Source organism: Peromyscus maniculatus, chromosome 1, assembly GCF_049852395.1.
Source record: "Peromyscus maniculatus bairdii isolate BWxNUB_F1_BW_parent chromosome 1, HU_Pman_BW_mat_3.1, whole genome shotgun sequence".
Classification (NCBI taxonomy): Eukaryota; Metazoa; Chordata; class Mammalia; order Rodentia; family Cricetidae; genus Peromyscus; species Peromyscus maniculatus.
Genome location: NC_134852.1, coordinates 76739836 through 76750301, shown reverse-complemented (window position 1 = coordinate 76750301; position 10466 = coordinate 76739836). Strand labels below are relative to the sequence as shown.

At 44.5% G+C, this 10466-nt stretch overlaps 1 pseudogene; it reads left to right on the top strand.

Moving 5' to 3' along the window:
• The first annotated feature begins 2884 nt into the window (after positions 1-2884).
• On the top strand, positions 2885-3760 carry LOC121829401 (small ribosomal subunit protein uS5 pseudogene; annotated as a pseudogene).
• Positions 3761-10466: the final 6706 nt, after the last annotated feature.

Below are 10466 nucleotides of genomic sequence, written 5' to 3'. Positions count from 1 at the left end.
CCAGAAAAACTTAAGAACATGAGGGAAAGGAGCAAAAAAAAAAAATTTCTTAGTGGGTCTCTAGAAGTGATAGGGAGTGGAACTCTTTCCCTTTCTACTCCTTGATTTCTGGACCCTTGGAGTCTGGCTATGGGAGAAATTATACCATATATTGGACACTGATTCAAAGCATAAACCACCTTTTGGAGAACCCCGCCCCAGTCCTCCAGGCTGCTGCCACATAATTGGTGCTGTAATTAGGTCTACAGAAGGTCATTCCATCTTTCCATCAGGCCGGCTGCTTCAGGATGGTGTGGAACAGGGTAAGACCACTGGATTGCACGCTCATGGGCCCACTGTCACACTTCTCTGGCTGTGAAGTGAGTTCCCTGGTCAGAAGCAATACTGTGTGGAATATCATGTTGGTGGATCAGACAGTCTATAAGTCCACAGATGGTGGTTTTGGCACAAGCATTATGTGCAGGAAAGGCAAATTCAAAACCAAGTGTCTACTCCAGTAAGGACAAAGCATTGTCCTTTCCACAAAGGGAGTACAATGTAATCAACCTATCACCAGGTCACTGGCTGGTCACCCTGAGAAATGGTGCCATATCTAGGGCCCAGTATTGGTTTCTGCTGTTGGCAGATCTGGCACTCAGTAGCAGTTGTAGCCAAGGCAGCCTTGGTGAGTGAAAGCCCATGTTCTTGAGCCCATGCATATTCTCCATCTTTGCCACCATAGCCACTTTGTTCAACTGCCCATTGGGCAATGACAGGGCTGGCTGGGGAAGAGGCTGCCTGTCCACAGAATGGTCATCCCATCTACTTGATTACTGAACTCCTCCTCTGCTGAAGTCATCTTTTGATGAGCAATTACACGAGACACAAGTATCTTCACAACCTTCACCCATTTGGAGAGCTATAGCTTTATACTTCTTCCCTAGATGTCTGTCTCACCAATTTTCCAATCACGCTCTTTCCACATCCCTGCCCATCCCTCCGTTATGATAACGATGATCAGTTGGCCCTTGGGATTCAGTGCTGCCACCTGGCCCCTGCTACTTCATGGCCAATCAAACCCACCGCATTTAATTTGTTTAACTGAGTAGCAGCATCTCCAATCCTAAGGTCTGGCACAAGGAAAAGGACACCAGCAAAGCTCTTCAAATGTGCTGGTGCCCCTCACCGTTTACATCATAGGATTAGTGAAGGGCGTGTCTTCTGGGCCTTCCTGTTGGGATGATTAGGTTTTACACACCAGCATTGCCATTTCCCTGAGCCTTGAAGTCCCTTCATCAACACTAACCCAAGGGATACCAGGCATCTCCAGCTCCTTTTCAGTAGGCCAGCTTTTGACAAATGCTTCCGCCAACCATGCAAACAAACTTTTGATACTTTTTTTTTTTTTTTTAGCTGTGAGAGCTTCCATATTAAACCTAGAATCTCCACTCAGTGGGCCCATATCAATAAACTCGGCCTGATCCAGTTTTATGTTCCTTCCACAATCATCCCACACCCTTAAAATCCATTCCCACACACATTCCCAGACTTCTGCTTGAATGAACTAGCAAACTCATTAAGCTCTTCAGTAGTGTAGCGCACCTCCTCATGGACTGCACTTCCTTCCTCCCCTCTAGGAGCCTGACTATACTAAGTCTAGTTAGAGGTCTGGAGACAAATACATTGGTGGGCAGTGAGGAACATCAGTATTGTCTTGTCTGGCATCCCCTTCAGGGAAAGTCACTGCTGGTTCAGTAGACAGTGAAAATTAATTTCCTCAGTCAAAGGCAGAAGATGCAATATTTCAGGTGCTGGGGCTGTGAGAATCTCTTCTGCTGAGGGTGGAGGGACTACTTCCCCAGGCGAGATAAACCCTTGAGAATCTAATGATTCAAAGTTCTCAGCTTTAATATGGTCCTCCCACACATCCCCATCCCAAGTTACAGGATTCCAGTCTTTACTAATTAATGCCCTTACTTTAACTGTGGACACCGTCTGAGGCTGGGGCTTAAATTTTTGCTGTATTTTAGTCAGCTTTGTCATGAGGACTTCAGTTTGGTGTTCTCAAAATTGAGCTCTGTGGCTGCTGGAGAGATTTGTTGTTTTTCCATCGGCTTAGCAGTCACACCTGAACCTACTGAGATTTTAACTACCATCTGCAGCCCCATGGCCCTGCAGGCAGCGCCTCACCACTCAGGCTGCAACCTGGCGGGATTTCTGGTCCCGTCGGCATGGCCTCTGCCACTGCTGCCTGTAGTTTTTAAGTAAGTCTCTATTGTTCTATTTACCAATAAAGACTCGGGAGTCAGACGTTGTGGTGAAAACCTGCTAGCTCGGAGAAGCAACAGAGCATCTCTCTAGCTGTCCCAAACCAAAAAGACCATGAAACTCCAAGTTCTTCCCTACTCTGTTCTGTGTGTCTCTCATCTGTCTTCCTGGGTCCTCCATACTCTCTCTGGCCAATTCCTGTCAACCAGTTGCTGGCTTCACCCCTGATCCAAGGTTCATTTTATTTACACAGTTTTGGGTTTCACAGTGAGATCAAATATCCCTAAATTAAGATTCTCTTCCAGGGCACACTTAGAAACCTTCAGACTGTTATGTGTTCCTGGACCTGGTCGATTTTATCACCGAGTTCATTGTTGTCCTTCACCGTATTCTGAGATGCTAGAAGTTGGTTCATTTTATCAAGAAGCTCATCCTTTTCCTTTATCCAGAGGTGAGAGGAACAACCAACACCACCAGCAGCATCTCCCTTAGTTTTTTCACAAACTGTCAAAAGTTTTACATACAGAATCACCAAAGCCACTGTCTCTCGCAGTTCATGAATCAGGTTAATCAAATGCATCTGTCTCCTTACGTTTGAAAAATATCTCCTTCTCCTTCTGGAAAACACCAAAGACAGATGACACCAGAGCAGCAGGTGGGCCCGGAGGACCCAGGGCCCAGGATTAGGAGGCTGCCGGTGGGTTCCACAGAGGATTCAGCAGCAGTCTTAGGGGGCCGTGGCCATGGTCAAGGCTGCAGGGCTCGTGGAGGTAAAGCTGAAGACAAGGAGTGGATCCATCACCAAGCTGGGCCCCCTGGTCAAGGACATGAAGATCAATCCCTGGAGGAGATTTATCTGTTCTCCCTGCTCATGAAGAAATTTGAGATTATTGACTTTTTCCTGGACATATCCCTAAAGGATGAGGCTCCAAAGATCACACCAGAGCAGAAGCAAACTTGGATTGGCCAGAGGAGTTCTTGTCAATACTGAGGGCGACAATGGTCATGCTGATCTTGATGTTAAGTGCTCCGAGGAGGTAGCCACTGCCATATGAGGGGCCATCATCTTGGCCAAGCTTTCTATTGTCCCTGAGTGGAGAGGCTACTTGGAGAACAAGATTGGTAAGTCCCACACAGTTCTGTGCAAAGTGACAGGCCGCTGCGGCTCTGTGTTGGGTGTCTCATCCCTGCCCCCAGAGGCACTGGCATCGTCTCTGCTCCTGTGCCCAAGAAGCTACTGATGATGGCGGGTATTGATGACTGCTACATGTCAGCCAGGGGCTGCACTGGCACCCTGGGCAACTTTGCCAAGGCCACCCTTGATACCATCTCTAAGACCTGCAGCTACCTGACCCCCGACCTCTGGAAAGAAACTGTGTTCATCAAGTCTCCTTATCAGTAATCCACTGACCATCTTGTGAAAACCCACATCAGAGTCTCTATTCAGAGGACCCAGGCACCAGCTGTGACCACCACACAAGGGTTTTTATGTAAGAAAAATAAAGTGAATTAAGTCCTTTTTTAAGAGTTTATAAAATAATTCTTACCATGGATGGGCTTTCAACACTGTCCAAGCTTCTTGGATAGGCTCCAGTAACTGTAGGTATTGGCAAATTAGAAAGCTTATTCTAGATACTTAAAAAATATATCCTTATACTTCTGTTGCTCTAAAGCCACTTCTGGGACCAAAATCTGTATTAATTAGGGTTCTCTAGAGGAACAGAACTGATTGTGTGTGTGTGTGTGTGTGTGTGTGTATTTATATGGATTTATTATTAGAATGGCTTACAGCTAGTCAACAATGACTGTCTGTCTACCAATAGAAGGTCCAAGAATCCAGTAGTTGTTCAGTCCACAAGGCTGGATGTCTCAGCTGGTCTTCAATCTATGCCAGAATTCCAGACAAGTAGACTGCAATGCCAGTGAAGGGATGGGCTTGCCAGTGAGAAGAAGAGCAGGCAGGCAAGAGAGCAAGCTTCCATGTCCTTTATATAGGCTGCCAGCAGAAGCTGTGGTCTAGATTAAAGGTGGAGCTTCCCACCTCAAAAGATCCAGATTAAAAGTGGATATTTCCACTTCAAGTAATTTAATTAATAAAAAAAAATCCCTCAGGGGTGTGCCCAGCTGCTTGGGTTTTAATTAATTCCAGATGTAGTCAAGTTGACAGCCAAGAGTGGTCATCACGGTGCCAGAATTGTACACAACTCTCTTCTTATAAAGGATGAATATCTCTCTGTTGTGTACTTATGCTAAATTTTCTTTATCCATTCGTCCATTGATGGACACTTACATTGATTCCATAACTCTGCTGTCCTGAACAGTGCCACAGTGAACATGGATGCACAAGGGTCCGTTCTACACAATGGCTTCAGAACATCTGGGTGAATCCCAGAAGCAAGGAGCTGCCGGATCCCAGAGCAGTTCTACTATTAGTCTGTTCCACTATCCATTATAACTTTCCTGATTTGTATTCTCGTTAACCGGGTATGTGTGTGTGTGTGTGGGGGGGGTGTTTCTCTTTTTCTTGCACCTCACCGGCCTTTGTTATCTTTGTCTTTGGGAGAGTGGTTATAATGAAAATGAAATCACTGGTATCAATGCTAACAACACCAGGAAAACAAAGTGACTGGGAGATCATGAAGGGCAAGTTCCTACACAAGATCATCTGGTGGTAACTCTTGTAAAAGACTGCTTCAGACACACACTGGCCAGGCAACATGGCTCAGCATGGAAGGGTACTTGCTGCCAAGTACCCTGACAACATGAGTTTGATCCCAGGACCTGCATGGTAGAAGGGGAGAACCGAGTTCTTCTGAGAGTTGCTCTCTGACCTGCGAGCACGTGGGTCTCAGGTTACACACATACACACACACACACAAAAAAAAAATACATACTTGCATACATATTAATGTCCCCAGAGGACACCACAGTCTCGTACAGGATGTCTCCCTGCAAGGCCATCTGGCCAGCACCAATTCTGTCACTCTTGTCATAAGTCTCTGCAGCCAAATATTATTATTTCAAAATACTTGATGCAATCCTCATGCTTGAAAAGCTCTTCTTTGCTCCTGTGACTATGCCCGTAATTTACTATGGGGGTGTGTGTGTCCTACTGGGATGCTCTGCCAATCCTAAATAGGCAGAGCAGTTCTTTGATGCTGCCGTCCTTTTTAGACTGGCCATCCTAACAGTCATCCTGGTTTCACTTGCCTCTCTCCAATTATTAGTGCTGTTGAACATTTTCTCACATATCTCTTAGTCTTTGACACATCTTCTTTTGAAAAATGTCTGTTCAGGATCTTTGTCTACTTCTTAAGAAAATCATTTGTTTTATTTCTAACCAATAACTTGAGTTCCTTGCATATTGTGGCTATTAATCTCTTATCAGATGTATGGCTTAAAAAAATCTTTTATCGTGGGGATGGGAAGAATATAAAAGCTTGTGGATGGTGAGGAATGATATAAAATCCTGTCTTCTGGGAGTGCTCTGCCCATTGCAGTCATGGACGCACAGTGGATGTAGTGACCTGCACAACATCAAGCTAGCCACAATGCCAGCATAACTGGGCAAGGAGCTCATTCGGCCCCAGCTGAGGAGCTGCTGGGGAGGGAGACTCGTTCTCCTTGTGTGCCTGGCCACTGGTCTATGAATGTACAAGATTGCACTCCCACCAGCAAGGGGCGAGTGTTCCCCCTTCCCTGCATCCTCACCAGCATGAGTCATGATTTCTTTTATTGATCTTAGCCATTCAACCTAATTTAAGATAAAATCTCAGAGTAGTTTTGCTTTGCATTGCCATGATGAAGAAGGATGTTTTGGACATTTCTTTAAGTGCTTCTCAGACATTTGAGTTTCCTCTCTTGAGAATACTCTGTTTAGGTCTGTGCCCCGTTTTGTTTTTGTTTTTTTTTTTTTAATTCGGTTATTTGTTTTCTTGGTGTCCAGGGTTTTTTAGTTCTGTGTATGTTTTAGGTATTAGCACTCTATTGGATGTGTAATTGGTTATATATATTCTGTAGCCTGACACTGTCCAAACAATGGTGTCCTTGGCCATACAAGCTTTTCAGTTTCATGAGGTCCCATTCATCAATTGTTCTTGATGCCTCTGCAATTGGTGTTCTGTTCAGAAAAAAAAACAAAACCTCACAAACATTTCACTTAGGCCATAAGTTATTGTTTTTATTATTTTTTTTTCAAGACAGAGTTTCTCTGTGTAGTTTTGGTGCCTGTCCTGGATCTCATTTTGTAGCCCAGTCTGGCCTTGAACTCACAGAGATCCACCTGGTTCTGCCTCCCGAGTGCTGGGATTAAAGGCGTGTGCCGCCGCCGCCGCCGCCGCCGCCGCCGCCGCCGCCGCCGCCGCCGCCGCCGCCGCCGCCGCCACCACCACCCGGCCATCGTTTTAATTTTTAATGCCCTCATTAGCATAAACTTTAAAGATTGATTTTATTATGTATGTGCATCTGTGTGTGAGGATGTGCATGTGGGTAAATGTGGTGCCTGGGGATGCCAGCAGTGTCAGAGTCCCCTGGAGTTACAGGCATTTGGGAACTGCTCTACATGAGTGCTGGGAATCAAACCGATTCTCTGCAAGAGCGTGTGTGCTCTTAACCACTGAGCCATCTCTCCAGCCCTTAGTAGCATGTATTAATTATGCATAGTGGGTCTAATTATTACATTTTTGTATGTGTGCATAATGTACTGTGACTATATTTGTCCCCCGTTACACACTTACACATCTCACCCCATACACACTCCTGGTGGTCTCCTTTCTCTTCCCAACTACTTCCTTCTAATTCTCATGTCCCTTTTTGTGACCCACGCTGAGTTTTCTTAGGGTTGCCTACAGGATCATAGGCATCCTATCAGCGGCTACACTACGGCAGAAAACGTCTCTCCCTCCCCATTCACTCTTTTGTTTCTTTGTGTGTGTGTGTGTGTGTGTGTGTGTGTGTGTGTGTGTGTGTGAATATCTAAATGTATTTTTATTTTTCTATTTCTGTTTTATTGCCTAAACTTTTGGAATTGAATCGAAAGACATCTTTGCCTAAATCGACGTCGTGAAAAAAAAGGAGGAAAAAAGACCCACCTTTCTAGTAAATTTCTAGTAAATTACTAGAAATTACATTTCTAGTAAATAGAAGATTGTGCCAAGTACTGGAAGCCAAATCCAGCAGGAAAATGACACATAGTTTCACATGTGTCTGCCATCTGCAAACACTGAAGCGCACAGGCAGAGAGCGGCATGCTCAGCTCCGGGCTGGGGCTGGGAGAACCAGGAAATGAAAAACCACAGGGTACCAGGCAGCCCTTAGAGAGGAGCAAACACTTGGATGCTCTGCAAGAGCTGTCCCATGACATGATGAGCCGATGGAAGGGCTGAGTCCTTCGTTTTGCAGGCTTGAGAGTGTGGGTCTCCTTAAGAACCATGCCGGATATTTGAGGGGATAAGTGGGTTTGTTGAGTATATCTGGCTACTTCTATGAATTCACCGTTTCTAGTGTCACTTTTTCTTTTCTTTTCTGGTTTTTGGTTTTTCAAGACAGGGTTTCTCTGTAGACCAGGCTGGCCTCTAACTCAGAGATCCTCCTGCCTCTGCCTCCCAAGTGCTGGGATTAAAGGTGTGCGCCATCACCGTCCAGTTGTTTAATGTCACTTCTTATCTCATAAATGTGTACAGCTGTGACTTTCCAATATCAGTGTTTGTGAATGCATACCATTCTTCCAGAGCCCCAGAGATGGCAGCATCTGTGTTTGCTGTGGGCTGACCTCCAGTTCAACAGCTTCTTAGGGAGCTGACCACCACACTCAGGGTGGTGTGAGCCTAGGAGAACCTTTCCAGCCACTCATTTTAATCCCTTTTATACTAGTAAAGTTACAACGTAAGAATCTTGTTTCCCTTAAATAATTTAAGCTTAACAGACAACTTCTACTGATGATTTTATGACTTTTATCAAACCCAGAATCATCTTTTTCACTAACTAATTCATTCTTTGGTGTTAAGCATCACATATATTTAGCCAATCAAATTTCCTTGGCTGCTTCAAAATACAGATTGAATGCAATCAAACATTTAAAGCAAGCAAGGGAGAGCTGCAAATATAAGAAACAAAACCCTCCTAAGCATTTAAATCACCCATCATTCTGCTAAATCTGCCTTGTATTTTTATACAAAAAACATCCCTTCAAGTCTTTCAGAAATCATTTAAAAATGAACAGAACATGCACAGGACAACATACAGTTATATTTAAACAGAACTTACATAAGAATACACTGCATTCATATAACTCCAGAATTATAAATTATTTACCCAACTAAGAGGAACAAGACAAGCAGACCAAACCAAGTGGCATTACAAGGTCAACAGCCTAGGACGGTGACATGATCTCTAAATTAAGTACCCTGGAGACCCCAGGCCCAAGACCTCAGCTGCTCTGGGATCAGTGTCTTCTTGCAGGCACACTTTCATGTCCTGGCCTCAGCAGTGGCAAATTCATGACCTTCAATCATACCAATTAGTTAATTGAAATTTCTGACAAGCCGGTGGTTTTTACCCTTAGCCCCAGTGACCTGCTCCTGAATGATTAACAGTAAGTGCTTTCTAGATCTGGATTTGGGTTTTAAATTTCATTTTCTGTGGTTCTCATGTAAATTGCTGCCCTGGCATGAGGATATTCTCATGGAATTTCCAGCCATCTAGCTGTCATTGTGTCTCTTGTATAACCTTCTCCTGAGTGCTGACTATCTACATCCTGCCAATTATTTCTCTGTTCATTGAGAACACCTAATCTGGATATGTCAAAAATGCCACATTTACAGTCCATGTCTGACTCCCCTCGGTATTTCTAATTAAAATTTGTGTGGCTAAGAGAGAATTATAAAATACCCAAGCTTAGATGGTATGCTAGGCTTCCTGGGATTACTGGTCCACAGAAGCTGATTTCAGCATCTCGTCTCAGCACCCTGCTGTTCATTTTGGCTCTCCACGTATCTTTAGCACTGAAATGAGATATCTACATGTGAAAATTCCCTTTTGTACCTGACAACTAATGCAAGGCCTGGCCAATCGTGTGTGTTCAGCAGGAGTTGAGCAAATGAAAAAGACGGTAAGACTGATGAAGGATTGTTTTCCTGAATCACTTCCTCTTCTGTTCCCCAGGCACTTTCCTGGGGGAGTCACAGATAGGAGAGGCAGGCTTTCAAGAGCATGTAAGAAATGCTTCCTCCATCTCTCTTTTGGAAACCTGACACTTTGTGTCAACCACAGCATCCCTCAGACAATTAGACCCTCATTCTGAGCTTCAAGTTGATGCTGCTGAATATTTCAGAATTTTATCCAAATGCTGCAATGTTTGCAGGGAGGGAACATGATCACGCGGTGATGGTGCTTCTGACCCACGCCCGACCCTACCCTTCCATCTCTCAGCGAGCCTGATGATGCCACCCAGAGCTCTAGGTCACAGGCAGGAAGCACCAGATGGTGTCATACCAACTAGAGATAAGGCAAACCAATGAAGCCCATTGATGGGAGGGTGAGGTGTTGAACAGATTATATTACATTACTATCCTGGAAGATGGAGCCTAGAGGCTGGGCAAATTCCAATAATTTACTAGAGACTTGGAAGAATTTTTTAAAAGAGGGAAGCAACACTTTTAAAACATAGCTAATGCTGATGGATAATGTCAAGACCCTTTATGGCAAACATTGCAGGCTGCTCACTCCATTTCCTCCCTCCTTTTCTTACCGAGAAACACAACTCCTAATTTGTTCAGGGAGAAAGAGCAGCAAGCTGAAAAGCTGTACTCCCAGCCTCTCTTGTCATTAGGAGCTATCCAGTGAAGTTTCAATAGGTGTCTTCAGTTGAAATAGAAGTCCATGAAAGTCCTTAAAGTGGGGGGGGGGGCACTGACTTGTGTTTAGCAATGAGACCTTCCACCACTTGTCATTCCCAGTCTATTCTAAATTTTAGACATTCCGGCTGGACCTCTGGCAGCCTTCTGTGTGCCTGAAGATGGAAGTGGAGAAAACCAAAAGAAATGCTTGGATCCCTCATGACTTTGTAGAGCCTTCCATACTGAACTGGTGACGGACTTGGTTCTTAGTTAGTAGCGCCCACAGAATTCCTGATATAGCCTAAAATGATGGGTGTCTGGAACAGAATAAACAAAGGATACATTAACTCACAAAACAAAAATTTAGTAAGCAACATTGTATAC